We start from the raw sequence: 14,868 nt of genomic DNA on the forward strand, positions 1-14,868 counted from the left end.
TCCCCTGCAGTGCCCTCTCATGCTCCCTTTCCTTTCCCTAATACCTAATACCCGAATACCATATCTGCCTTAATCGTCCTCTATACCCAACAGTCTACGCAACACACACACACACATACACACACACACACGCACACACACACACACACACACACACACACACATACACAAACACACACACACACACACACATGCACCCCCCCCCCCTACACACTCCATCACTTCAGGTCAGGTGATTTCCCTCTCAGGCACCTTCTCCCTCCTCACCTGGGATTATCAAAAGGGAGATATTATTAAAAAAAGTAATAAATTTGTCTTTTATATGACGGTAAGAAGGTAGAGGGGGATTAAGATAATGGAAGGAGGAGGAGAAGGATCGGAGAAGAGGGAAAGAGGGGGACAGGTAAGGAGGAAGGGGTGGAGGGAAGGTGGAGGGAAGTGGAGGGTCTTCTTGAGAGCTGTTTACCTACCGTAGTGCTTGGAGGAGGGGAGGGAGGGGGTGGAGGAATGGAGGGAGAGGCAGGTAATACGGTCTTTTCTTAAGGAGGAAGGAGGTAAAGTTTCCTCGTGTAATCTTATATAGTTTCATATTTTCTTTTAGTTTTCTTTTTTTTTTCTTTTTTGCTTCATCGAGATTCATAACACGTGGAGAGGGTGAGTGGCTGGAAGGTGTTTATACTCTCTCTCCTTTCTCTCTCTTTCTTCCTCCCTTTGTTTTCCTTTCTTTTCCTCCTCTCCTGTCTCCCCTCATTTTTCATCTCTTATTCTATTTTTCCTATTTTTTCATCTTCCCTCATCTTATTTCCCTTCCTCTCCTCTTCTTTTCATATTTGTTCTCTTCTTTTCTCCCCTCTCTCCTTTTCTCTCTTCACCCTTATTTTCTCTCCCTTTTTCCCCTCTTTCTTTCCATCTCTTCCTCTCTTCTTCTCCTCCCTTCCTTTCTCTTTTTCTCTCCTCTCCCTTCCTATCTTTTCGTTTCCTCTCCTCTCTCTTCCTCTCTTCTTATCTGTCTTTTCCTCTCCTATTCTGTTCTCTTTTCTCTTCTCTTCTTTCCTCTCCTCCTCTCCTTTCTTCTTGTCTCTCTACTCCTCTCGTTTTCTCTTGTCTCCTCATTTTCTCTTTTCTCATGGCCTCTTCTCTCCTCTCCTTTTATCTTATCATCTCTTTTCTCTCCTCTCCTTTTTGCCCTTTCTTTTCTTTCGTCTCCTCTCCTATGTTATTTCCTCTCCCACCCTCTTCTCCCCACGTAGCTACAGACACCATTCAGGCACACACAGTAATGGCAATGGCCGAGGCGTAACTGCGGGCAACTGTAACCTTTGCTTGCTTCTAATCCCCGCACGAGAAAGTTTCCCCTCAAGGCCCGCGCGAGGACGAGGCGGCTGCATGCAGGTACCAATTACGGGAACAATAGAGTAATGGACCTGAGACTAAGCGAGGTGTTGGTATTTGGCTCCTAAGATAACGGGGGAAGTGGTGTTCTGCGTGCTTGTGTGTGTATGTGTGTGTGTGTGTGTGTGTGTGTGTGTGTGTGTGTTTGTGTTTTTGTGTTCGTGTTTTGTGTTTTCTCTGTGTTCGTCTGTTTGTCGTTGTCTGTTTTTTATGTTTGTCTGTCTTGTTTGGTTAGTTTTTTTAATTTCTCATTCGTTTTATACTTTCCTCGCTTCTCTGTGTGTATCGTCATCTGTCTGTGTCTGTTTGTCTGTCTATCTTTCTGCTTGTCTGTCTCTATCTAACGGTTTCCATGCATGTCCTCCTGTCTAACTGTCTGCTTGCATGCTTATTTATTGTGTCTGTCTGTCTGTTCGTCTCTTCCATTCCCCGTCTACCTCTGCATCCTGTCCGTCCGTCTGTCTGTTTGTTTGTCCGTCTGTCGCATCATTATACAGTACTTTTCCTTGGGTCCGCGGGGCATCATTTTTCACTCCTTCCTCTTCTTTCTCTCCTCTCAGCGTGATGGGCGGGGCGGGGCGCGGCGGTGAAGTGTCTCCCTCTCACCTCTCTCTCTCCCCCTCCCTCTCCCTCTCTCCCTCTTGTTCCCTTCATCTCTCCCTCAAGACAAACAAATATATAAGCAAGCCGATTAAAGCACGCTAATAAATACCTCAGCACCAAAAACAAATCCTAATGGACCCTCTCTGACCTCGGCTTGACCCTACTGCCCTCGCGAGAACCCGGAGCGAGGGTGTAAAGAGGAAGGGAGGGGGAAAAAATATTAGCTATGTGGTTCTGAGAGGAGTTTCCGTGTTGTGTGTTGTGGGGTTGAGTCGCTTCCACGTTCCTCTTTGCACTCTTTTTTTTTCTTTCCTTTTTTTCTTTCTTTCCTAACTTCGTTCCTTCTTTCTTTATTTTCTTCCTTTCTTTCCTTCCAGTCTTTCCTTCTTTCTTCCTTTTCTTCCTTTCTTTCCTAACTACTTTCGTTCTTTTTTCTTCCTTCTCTTCCTTTCTTCCCTAACTTCTTTCGTTCCTTCTTTCTTTCTTTTCTTCCTTTATTTCGTTCTTTCTTTTCTTTCTTTCTTGCTTTCCTTCTTACCTCTTTTCATTCATATTTCCTTCCATCTTTATTTCTCTCTGTCTTTCTTCCTTTTTTTCTAGCTTCTTGCGTTCTTTTTTTCTTCTTTCTTTCATTCTCTTACTTTTCTTCTTTCCTTCTTTATCTCCTTTGTTTCTTTCTTTCTTTCAGCTTCCTCATCCTCCTCCTCCTCTTCTTCTTCTTCTTCTTCTTTTTCTTCTTCGTCTTCGTCCTCTATTTTTTTTTCTGTTTATGTTAAAATCTTGAATAATATCGAGCCTAGAATCTAAACCACAAAGCAGAAACGAATAGAGGGGTTTGAGGTAATGATGACAATAATGATGATGATGATGATGATGACCATAAATCTACGCAAATAACCATCATAAACCTGCTAGCCTCTCCCTTTCTGTGGCTCGTATTTACCAAGCAACAGGTCGAGGCTATCGTCTACACTCTACGTCTTCAGTTTGATTGGTGAGTCAGGATGGTGGTGGCTTGACAGGGCTCAATAATCTAATCTTATCCTCTCCTCCATCCAGCTTAATACATCTACGATTTAAGTGACTCTCAGTTTCTCTCGTAAATACAGCCTTTGTTCCCGCGGCAGCTGTCCAGAAACTAAGCTTTCCGTACCCACACGAATGACAGATGAGAGAAGTTAAAGTAATCGAAGAGCTTGTGTTTAGGTTGGATTGTTTTAAGGTTCGTTTAATAATAGATTCGGATTCCTTTGTATTAGTTTGCATCTACTTGTTTTCCATATACACACGAGTTAAAGAAGAGAGAGAAAATAAGGAACTTAATCGAAGAGCTTGTGTTTATAGGTTGGATGGTTTTGAGGAGCGTTTAATAATAGATTCGGATTCCTTTGTATTAGTTTGCATCTACTTGTTTTCCATATACACACGAGTTAAAGAAGAGAGAGAAAATAAAGTACTTAATCGAAGAGCTTGTGTGTAGTGCGGTTAGCGTTTAGTAGATTCGGATTCCTTTATATATTAGTTTGTGTATAAATTATTTCCGTACACACATGAATGGAAAAAAGAGGGCAATTTATTATCAGAGAGCTTGTGTTTAGTGTGGATAATTTTAAATGCGTTGTATGGATTCGGATTCCTTTTATGTTTTTTTTCCGTCTAAATCCTTTCCGTACACACAAGTTAGAGAAGAAAGAAAAAAATAAAGTAATCGGAGAGTTTGGGTTTGATGTGAATACCTAAGTGTGTTAATAGGTTCGGATTCCTTTTTAATAGTTTGGGTTATTAGAGGATAGTTTTTGATTGAGCCTCGTGCGGTTTTTCTGTGACGGGATGAATATTACTTTTAGTTTGGGGTAATTAATCATCGGGGACTGGGAAGGACAAAACCTGTATCATCAGAATTAATGAAAACTTTGCAACAGAAGCCGAAGATCACTGGAATCGATCCTTTTTGCCATATTATGTGAGGGTTCCCGACTGGACTTTTCACACAGTATTTTCCGGAGCGTTTCATCACTTCGGACAAAACTATAATGGCTCTTTACTGTATCTTTCACGGTCTCCATGCTTGGTTTTGGTGGCTGTTGCGTCGATCAGGGCAGCCAGGATGGGTGAACATGGCTAGGCAGGCAGGGTGGGCGGGTTAGGCAGGCACGCGGGGCAGGAACAGCCGCCCGCCGCCCAAACCAGTCCAACAGGAGCCTTCTGTGCTTCCCATCCGGACAAGCCTGTCTAGGATAGCGAAAAAGATGGTTCTGGAGAATTTGTATGCCGCAGTGCCGCCAACTCGACCCCCTTCACGTGTTGATAATGAAGATGCCACCTCACCTGCAGTTGCAATTGACACCGAAGAGTCCAAATCCACCTGTTCCTATTGCCAGCGAGACGGTCATGCTGTTGGTAGGGCCATACAGCGCTTACGAGATTGAAAGAAACAAAGGTCTGATGAGATAACCCAGCAGCCCAAGCCAAGCCACCGCAACCAAGCCCAAGATACCCCAACCAAGCTCAAGCCACCCCAACCAAGCCCAAGTCACCCCAACCAAGCCCAAGCCACCCCAACCAAGCTCAAGCCACCCCAACCAAGCCCAAGATACCCCAACCAAGCTCAAGCCACCCCAACCAAGCTCAAGCCACCCCAACCAAGCCCAAGCCACCCCAACCAAGCCCAAGATACCCCAACCAAGCTCAAGCCACCCCAAACAAGCCCAAGCCACCCCAACCAAGCCAAAGTCACACCAACCAAGCTCAAGCCACTCCAACCAAGCCCGTCACCCCAACCAAGCCCAAGCCACCCCAACTAAGCCAAAGTCACCCCAACTAATCCCAAGTCACCCCAACCAAGCCAAAGCAACCAGACTGACACACGCATTGACAAGGAATGAAAAATTGCTTAAGAACATCCTAGAATGGAACCTTTTACACAGGAAGTACAAGGATCAAGACTGCATTAATGGCACCAAGGGGAATATACCGTGGGTCGAGAGGCTTAATATGAGCTTTTGCTTACTGATTCACCACGTTCATGGTCCTCAAACGTTCCCATGGATGACTCAATATAAAGGTACTCCAACTTTACCTTTACTTCTTCGCAATTGATAAATAAATGAGTGTTTTTGGAGGGTACTTTTAGGTTTCCTTCGGACGGTTGGTTGTGAATGCCTTAAGAAACAATACATATACTCCCTTGGGTAGCTGACCTCTGAGTGATGGGGGGGAGGCCCGTGATACACTCTTAGGTTTCTACCCGCCGCGTTTCAGAAATCCCAATTGGTGCGTAAAACTTTTTGTCGTCCACCTATTTAGTCTCGGGAGCGCTTCTTCTTGCGCTGTCTTGGTGGCGCCGTAGTCATCCCGTCTCACCACATTGGCGCCACCCCACCGTGCCTTCACCTTTGCCGCTAGGGGTGAAACAGGAGAAAGGGAGACGAGTACAGGCAAAGGAGGGAGCGAGGGAGGGCTGGCTGGCATGCAGACGGGCGACAGGCGGGCGGGCAGAGAGCGGCGGGGAAGTGAGGGGCAGAACATCGGACGCAGAATTCATGAAAGTTTGTCACCCCAACAGTTACTTGACAGGTAATAAATGACTCCACATGTATTACCTTAGTGTTCATGCATGGTGTCGCATCCTCCGTTGTCTTGGATGCTAGATAGATAGAGAGATAGAGGTAGATACAAAGAAAGATAGACACGGATACACCGATATAGAAAAAAATGTTATTAACTCGGGCATGTAGAAGTATTTAGGTAGAACACGTGTCATTAGGAGTCAAGTGCCCGTAATGGTCGTTGGCTTTCTGAATCGAGGTCACCTTAAACAAAGAACAGACGATACAGATTAAACAAGAGTAGAAATTTAATGTGGACGAATCAGACCGGGAAAATAAGGTTAACTAAACGCAGGCAAAGGACTGAGGCTATTGATAACTGCCTTTGTCTTGTTCTCTCTCTCTCTCTCTCTCTCTCTCTCTCTCTCTCTCTCTCTCTCTCTCTCTCTCTCTCTCTCTCTCTCTCTCTCTCTCTCTCTCTCTCTCTTCATCTTCTTGTTTTCCCTCTTTTCTTTTTCTTTTCTTTTACTTCTTCATTTCTTCTTTTCCTTCTCCTTCTTCCTCTTTTTCTTCTTTTCTTATTTTTATTTTCTTATTTTCTTATTTTTCTTTTTCTTATTTTTTTATTTCTTTTTTTCTTCGTCTCCGTCTTCTTTTCTCTCTTTCATTAATTCTATATGTTTTGGGGTAATTTGCAGACTTCCTTATTAACTGCTCATTCACTCCTTATTTGAACGATTTTGTTCCTCTCAATATACTCAAACGATCCACTTTACACTCCTACGTAGCCACCACCTTATTCTCCCTCTGTTCAACCTCATCCTCATCACATCTACACTTCTTCCTTTCCCTTTCTTCCTTTTCTCTTCGTTCCACCATCCTACCCGCTATACCATCACGTTCCACCCAGCTAAACCATCTACTGACCACCCAACAATGTCCACGCCCATCCAAGCCCATTCTTCAGCACTATTCCAGCCTGATTTCAACCCTTACCCATGCCTTCAGCCCGTCAGCCCACCTTTCTTCCCACTCGCATGCTAAAACTTATACCCACTCACTCTTCAAGGCCTACTCCACGCCGCTTTCAGCCTCGCCCTCACTCTCTAGAAGCCCTTTATTTCAGCCTGATTTTAACCTTTGCCGCTACCGGAAGAGGAGAGACACAATACAGATGAATGCCGAGAAATACGTTACTCAGTCAGTCATAAACATAAACATTTGAACATTTAAAATTCCCTTCATTATGCACGAATTCGGTAACATGCGAGCAGCCTTTTCATCAGTCAACAGTTAGCGGGGCCTACAATCAGCGTCTAGGGGTGCCGGAGATCAGCGACTAGAGAGAGAGGGGTCGACTATCAGCGACTCGCGGGGCCAGGGATCAGCGCCGACTCATAGGCCGATATTATAAGACACATCAGCTATTTCTAAAGGTCAGAGAGGGGGTCAGTCGCGTTCTAATGAGTGTTTCTTAAGGTTCACGGTACAGAAGAAGGGTCAAACTACCACCAGTGACATAAAACTACTCCTGGAAATGCCCACAGCTCCGCCGAAAGCCTTGTCAAATATGTGTTCTTGGGCGGCGAAATGTCTTAGAATACGACCCACACCTTCCAGTGCATAGAGCCTTTAAAAACCCAGGAAATCTCATTCATTTCAAGTCTCTTTAGCACTTCAGGATTCTAATCTCTTCTCATTGAACATGCAAGAGCCATTAATATTAAAAATGCTACACTTTGATTTATCAGTACACGTAGAAAAGACTTGAGTAACATTTTCTTTGTGTTCTTCCAATATATCATTATTTTTTTTTTGTTTTGTTTTTGGGAAAGGGTTAGTTTTACATAGATTTACATATTTTTTTTCAGTTACCCATGTCTGAAGCCCGCCAGCCCACCCCTATTCGTCTTGCATGTTCTAACCCACCCACCCACCTACCCTCAAGCCTTGCTCCACGCTGCCTCTAGCCTCCCACGCACCCTCTAGCCCTTGTCCAGCCCGATTTGAACTCTTACCGGTGTCTTAAGCCCGCCAGCCAGCTACTCTTTCCCTTGCATCCTCGGACTTACCCACCCAGCTACCCTCCAGCCTTCAAGTCTTGCTCCACGCCGCCTCTTCACCGCACTCAAGCATTTCCTGTCCCCAGCGGTAGTCAGTAGTTTCTCTGTGTTCTCGTGCGTAATGATCGGCAATTAAGAGCCAAGTGGCCACAGCTGGAGGGAAAGGAAGAGGGAAGGAGGAAAGATGAGGAATGGGTTAGGGCGATGTTGGACAAGGGGTAAGGCTGGCTACTGTGGTGTTGAGGAAGTTTGTTTTGTTTGTTTTTCTGATGATATTTTCCTCTTTTTGGTGTGTGTGTGTGTGTGTGTGTGTGTGTGTGTGTGTGTGTGTGTGTGTGTGTGTGTGTGTGTGTGTGCAAGTATAGTGAATTTTCTGTTGACTGATGTAAGAGTTTTGGTAATTTCCGTTTATATGTCAATTTTAGGTTTTTTTTCTTCACCTCTCTCTCTCTCTCTCTCTCTCTCTCTCTCTCTCTCTCTCTCTCTCTCTCTCTCTCTCTCTCTCTCTCTCTCTCTCTCTCTCTCTCTCTCTCTCTCTCTCTCTCTCTCTCTCTCTCTCTCTCTCTCTCTCTCTCTCTCTCTCTCTCTCTCTCTCTCTCTCTCTCTCTCTCTCTCTCTCTCTCTCTCTCTCTCTCTCTCTCTCTCTCTCTCTCTCTCTCTCTCTCTCTCTCTCTCTCTCTCTCTCTCTCTCTCTCTCTCTCTCTCTCTCTCTCTCTCTCTCTCTCTCTCTCTCTCTCTCTCTCTCTCTCTCTCTCTCTCTCTCTCTCTATCTCTCTCTCTCTCTCTCTCTCTCTCTCTCTCTCTCTCTCTCTCTCTCTCTCTCTCTCTCTCTCTCTCTCTCTCTCTCTCTCTCTCTCTCTCTCTCTCTCTCTCTCTCTCTCTCTCTCTCTCTCATTAAAAGGATATGGCCGCTCATCTAGATTAATGGAAGGGAATTAACTTGCTTCAAAAAAATCAAAGTCAACACACACACACACACACACACACACACACACACACACACACACACACACACACACACACACACAACCTTACCCGCCAGAGAAGGTCAGAAGAACTCCCGTGAATCACTCTCGCACACGTTCATTAATACCTCGAGACCCATTTCCTGTTTTGCGCAAGTTAACAAGCATTGCGCAGGCCATTCATTCATCTGCAGTCACATCTCCTTCCGCTGCTTCTTTATCTAGTGCGATATAAGACAACTTGGCTACGTGAATGGCTGCGTGAGTGTGTGTATGAGGGAGTTGGGGCAAGAGGGGGCCTTCTGTTCTTCTGTCATTATGCCTTTCTCTCTGAAGTATCATTTTTTATACCTCCGCGGCTTCTTTATCTAGTGCGAAATAGGACAACTTGGCTACGTGAATGATTGCATGTTTGTGTGTAAGGAAATTAAAGGAAGAAGGGTCTGTCTGTCCTCTTTTCCTTCCGCCTGTGTTTCTGTTAGTTTATGTTGCCAAATACCTTCGCTGCTTCTTTATCCAATGCGAAATAAGACATCTTGGCTACGTGAGTGGCTGCATGTATGTGTGTAAGGGAACTAAGGCAAGAGGGGTTGGTCTGTCGTTTCTTCCTTTCGCCTGTCTCTATGTTAGTATGTGTTGTCAGTAAAGTTTCATTTACCTCCGCGGCTTCTTTATCTAATACGAATAAAGACAACTTTGCTTCGTGAATGACTGCGTGTGTGTCTCTCAGGGAGTTGGAGCAATAGGGTCCCGTCTGTTCTTCCGTCCTTCCGGCTGTCTCTATGTTAGTATGTGTTGTCAGTAACGTTTCATTTACCTCCGCGGCTTCTTTATCTAATACAAATTAAGACAACTTTGCTTCGTGAATGACTGCGTGTGTGTCTCTCAGGGAGTTGGAGCAATAGGGTTCCGTCTGTTCTTCCGTCCTTCCGGCTGTCTCTATGTTAGTTTGTATTGTCAATTCTCGAGTCTCATTTACCTCCGCAGTTTCTTTATCTAATACAAATTAAGACAACTTTGCTTCGTGAATGACTGCGTGTGTGTCTCTAAGGGAGTTGGAGCAATAGGGTTCCGTCTGTTCTTCCGTCCTTCCGGCTGTCTCTGTTAGTTTGTCTTGTCAGTTAACCAGTATCCTTTACTTCCGAGCGTATAAAGAGGGCCGTGTCTCCGAGGGTAATGAGATACACCTTCACAGACCTCCACGCCTGATTGCAACGTAGGCTTGTTTATGTGTCTTTAAACAGGTCTAGCGTATCAGGTGCTTCCTTTGAGGGTCCACTCGTGATTTTTTTTTTACTTTTTCACTTTTTTATTGAGAGGAAAAAAAAGAGACTGAAGAGTTCCGTTTATGATACAAGGAAGGAGTGTCTCTGCTGGGAGGGAGAGAAGGAGGGAGAGGGGGAGAGAAAGAGGAAGGGACTTAGCTAACTTTTCTTCCCTTCCTCTGCTTCTTTATCTTATCTTTATCTTCTTATCCTTTTCTCCTATTTTCTTTTCTTTACTCTTTCTTTTTCTCACCCTTTTTCCCTTCCTCTTTTTTTCCCTTTCTTCCCTCACTTTTCCCTTCCTCCTTCCTCCTTTACTATCCTTTTCCCTCATCATTTGCTCCTTTATTGTCCCTCTTTTCCTTTCCTTCTCTTATCCTTTTTTTTCCTTTTTCCTTCCTTACTGACATTCTTCACTCCTTCATTTCCTCATTCTTCCCCTCTCAGTTTCCTTCTATCTTTCTCTTCTTCCTTCCTTTCGTCCTTCACCCCTCTTCCTTTCTAGAGTCCTTCCTTCCTTCCTTCTTTCCTTCTCTCCTTCCTTACGTCTTTTACCTTTCTTTCAGTAATAATTTCCTTCGTCCCTTCTATCTTTTCTCCTTCCTTCTTTCCTTTCTTCTTCCATCCTTACTTCCATTCTCCCACTTCCTCCCTTCATCCTTCTTTCCATCTTTCTTTCTTTCTCTTCTTTCTTTTTTCATCATCTCTATTTCCTTTCTCCCCTCCCTTCTCTCCTCCCTCCTCAGTTTCCTTCCCTCATCTTTCTCTCCTTCCTTCTTTCCTTCTTTCTGTTTTCATCATCCCTACTTCCTTCCTTCCCCTCCCTTCTCTCCTCCCTCCTAAGTTTCCTTTCTTTTCTCTTATTTTTCCTTCTTTCCTTCCTTCTTCATTTATCTTCTTCCTCCTTTCATCATCTTTACTTCCTTTCTCCCTTTCCCTTCCCTCCTCCTCTCCCTCCCTCGCGGAACTCTGTAATAATTAGTCTCCTAACAAACATCGTCTATCCCAGCCCGCCGTCTGCTCTCTGCCTCGTCCCGCCCAAAGAATCACCCCTCAACGAGCTCTTTGATATTTGACGCTAGATGATGAAAAAAGGCGCTTCTTAATTGCATGTTTTAATTCGTATTGAAGGTCTTGTTACGTACATACTCCGAAATATGAAAAAAAAGTTACAGCGTTTTTAGTGAGTGAAGAAGAACGTTTTCTGTGTGGTTTTCTCTGTGCCCGATGTTAAAGTGTGAAGGTCAAAATATTTTAATAGTTTTTTTTTAATATGTTTTTTTACGAGATGTGAAAACCGAACTTTCTTTATTGATATGCAAGTGCGAGGTCGTCTTACCTATTACGAAACTTCTCTTATGTGTAATGAAAGGCACAACCGATTTTTCTTTATCGGAAGCTCTCTGATTTATTGCGAAGTATAACTATAACGAATTACAAGCAGGCACTTCATTATCATCATTACATAACTAAGCAAGGTGCCTAATTAGCTACATAAATTTCTTCTTCCCCTTTTCCAAGTTAATCTTCTTGCTGTGAGATTTATTGATTGTTCAGGATTTGTTTTCCTATTCTTTTCCTGTTCAATTTTGTACCATACACAACTATTCGAGGTACCACAGTCATAGGTATTGTTGTGTTGTAATCTTCCTTATTTTCTTCTTCCTCGTCTTCCTTCTATTTTTCATATTTTCCTGCTTTGATCTTCTTTCTTCTTCCTCCTCTTCCTTATTCTTTCTGTTTCTTTATTTGCCTTTTTTCTTTCTTATTTTCTTCTTCTTCCTCCTCCTCCTTCTGTTTTTCATTTTTTTCCTCATTTATCTTCTTTTTCTTCTTCCTCTTCCTTTTCTCTACCCACCAACTATTAATTCTCTTTCTTTATTCCCTTATTCATACTTCTTATCTTTTTTTTTTCTTTTTTATATTTCTATCTTTCTTTCTTCTTCTTCTCCCTTTCTTCCTCCTCCTCCATTTATCTTGTCACTGCACTCTCCTCTTCCTCATTCTTCATTTCCTCCACTCATTTCCTTCGTTAATTCTCGTCTCTCTCTCTCTCTCTCTCTCTCTCTCTCTCTCTCTCTCTCTCTCTCTCTCTCTCTCTCTCTCTCTCTCTCTCTCTCTCTCTCTCTCTCTCTCTCTCTCAACCCTATCAATTTCCTCTTACCTCTCTCCCCTCTTCTCTCTATCTTCTTATCTCTCCCTTTTTTCACTCTCCCTTTCTCTCATTTTACCTCCATATTCAATTATATTTCTATTACTTCTTTCTCTCCTCTCCTCTCTTTCTCTCCCTTATTCATCGTTTTCCTTCTTCTCTCTTCAAGTTTCATTATCTTCCTTCTCTCACATTAATTTTTCGGATTATTGGATATAAATGATCTTAACACCTTTATTTTGCATCTTATAAGTCCTGCACGCATCAAACTATGTCCCTTTAACAGTTAAAATGCCAGTTTGACAGCTATACGCCCAGTGTTTAAAGGGCTGGCACTTCAATCTACTATTTCTCCTTTATTTTTCATTATTTGAACGAATTTCTTGCACTTATGAAGTCTACCATTCAAACCGTTTTCTTCCTCACCAAGAAAGCGTAAACATCTGTACTTGCTCTCGATCCTCCCTTTTCGTCCCCTCTCATACCCACTCGTCCCCTTTCGTTATCTTTTGTCACCTCCCCTCCCCTTTCGTCCCCTCTCCTCCCCTTTCGTCCCCTTTTGTCCCCTCCCCTCCCCTTTCGTCCCCTTTCGTCCCCTCTCCTTCCCTTTCGTCCCCTTTTGTCCCCTCTCCTCCCCTTTCGTCCCCTTTCGTCCTCTCTCCTACCCTCTCCTCCCCTTTCGTCCCCTCTCCTTCCCTTTCGTCCCCTTTTGTCCCCTCTCCTCCCCTTTCGTCCCCTTTCGTCCCCTCTCCTTCCCTTTCGTCCCCTCTCCTCCCCTTTCGTCCCCTTTCGTCCCCTCTCGTCCCCTTTCGTCCCCTCTCCTCCCCTTTCGTCCCCTTTCGTCACCTCTCCTACCCTTTCCTCCCCTTTCGTCCCCTCTCCTACCCTCTCCTCCCCTTTCGTCCCCTCCTACCCTCTCCTCCCCTTTCGTCCCCTCTCCTACCCTCTCCTCCCCTTTCGTCCCCTTTCGTCCCCTCTCCTCCCCTTTCGTCCCCTCTCCTCCCCTTTCGTCCCCTCTCCTCCCCTTTCGTCCCCTCTTCTCCCCTTTCGTCTCCTCTCCTCTCCTTTCGTCCCCTTTCGTCCCCTTTCGTCCCCTCTCCTCCCCTTTCGTCCCCTCTCCTCTCCTTTCGTCCCCTTTCGTCCCCTCTCCTCCCCTTTCGTCCCCTCTCCTCCCCTTTCGTCCCCTTTCGTCCCCTCTCCTCCCCTTTAGTCCCCTCCTCTCCTTTCATCCCCTTTCGTCCCCTTTCGTCCCCTCTCCTCCCCTTTCATCCCCCTCTCTCCTTTAGTCCCCTTTCGTCCCCTCTCCTCCCCTTTCGTCCCCTCTCCTCCTTTCGTCCCCTTTCGTCCCTCTCCTCCCTTTCGTCCCTCTCCTCCCTTTCGTCCCCTTTCGTCCCTCTCCTCCCTTTCGTCCCCTCTCCTCTCCTTTCGTCCCCTTTCGTCCCCTCTCCTCCCCTTTCGTCCCCTCTCCTCTCCTTTCGTCCCCTTTCGTCCCCTCTCCTTCCCTTTCGTCCCCTTTCGTCCCCTTTCGTCCCCTCTCCTCCCCTTTCGTCCCCTCTTCTCCCCTTTCGTCCCCTTTCGTCCCCTCTCGTCCCCTTTCGTCCCCTCTCCTCTCCTTTCGTCCCCTTTCGTCCCCTCTCCTCCCCTTTCGTCCCCTTTCGTCCCCTCTCCTCCCCTTTCGTCCCCTCTCCTCCCCTTTCGTCCCCTCTCCTCCCCTTTCGTCCCCTTTCGTCCCCTCTCCTCCCCTTTCGTCCCCTTTCGTCCCCTCTCCTCCCCTTTCGTCCCCTTTCGTCCCCTTTCGTCCCCTTTCGTCCCCTCTCCTCCCTTTTCGTCCTCTTTCGTCCCCTCTCCTCCCCTTTCGTCCCCTTTCGTTCCCTCTCCTCTCCTTTCGTCCCCTTTCGTCCCCTCTCCTCCCCTTTCGTCCCCTATCGGTCCCTCTCCTCCCCTTTCGTCCCCTTTCGTCCCCTCTCCTCCCCTTTCGTCCCCTTTCGTCCCCTCTCCTCCCCTTTCGTCCCCTTTCGTCCCATTTCGTCCCCTCTCCTCCCCTTTCGTCCCCTTTCGTCCCCTCTCCTCCCCTTTCGTCCCCTTTCGTCCCCTCTCCTCCCCTTTCGTCCCCTTTCGTCCCCTCTCCTCCCCTTTCGTCCCCTTTCGTCCCCTTTCATCCCCTTTCGTCCCCTTTCGTCCCCTTTCGTCCCCTCTCGTCCCCTCTCGTCCCCTTTCGTCCCCTTTCGTCCCCTTTCCTCCCCTTTCGTCCCCTCTCGTCCCCTTTCGTCCCCTCTCGTCCCCTCTCCTCCCCTTTCGTCCCCTTTCATCCCCTCTCTTCCCCTTTCGTCCCCTTTCGTCCCCTCTCGTCCCCTCTCTTCCCCTTTCGTCCCCTTTCGTCCCCTTTCGTCCCCTCTCCTCCCCTTTCGTCCCCTTTCGTCCCCTTTCGTCCCCTCTCCTCCCCTTTCGTCCCCTTTCATCCCCTTTCGTCCCCTTTCGTCCCCTCTCCTCCCCTTTCGTCCCCTTTTGTCCCTCTCCTCCCCTTTCGTCCCCTTTCGTCCCCTCTCCTCCCCTTTCCTCCCCTTTCGTCCCCTCTCCTCCCCTTTCGTCCCCTCTCCTCCCCTTTCGTCCCCTTTCGTCCCCTCTCCTCCCCTTTCGTCCCCTTTCGTCCCCTCTCCTACCCTTTCGTCCCCTTTCGTCCCCTCTCCTACCATCTCCTCCCCTTTCGTACCCTCTCCTCCCCTTTCGTACCCTGTCCTCCCCTTTCGTCCCCTCTCGTAACCTCTCCTCCCCTTTCGTACCCACTCCTCCCCTTTCGTCCCCTGTCGTACCCTCTCCTCCCCTTTCGTACCCTCTCCTACCTTCTCCTCCCCTTTCGTACCCCTTCCTCCCCTTTCGTAC

This window comes from Eriocheir sinensis, chromosome 39, assembly GCF_024679095.1.
Source record: "Eriocheir sinensis breed Jianghai 21 chromosome 39, ASM2467909v1, whole genome shotgun sequence".
NCBI classification, from domain to species: Eukaryota; Metazoa; Arthropoda; class Malacostraca; order Decapoda; family Varunidae; genus Eriocheir; species Eriocheir sinensis.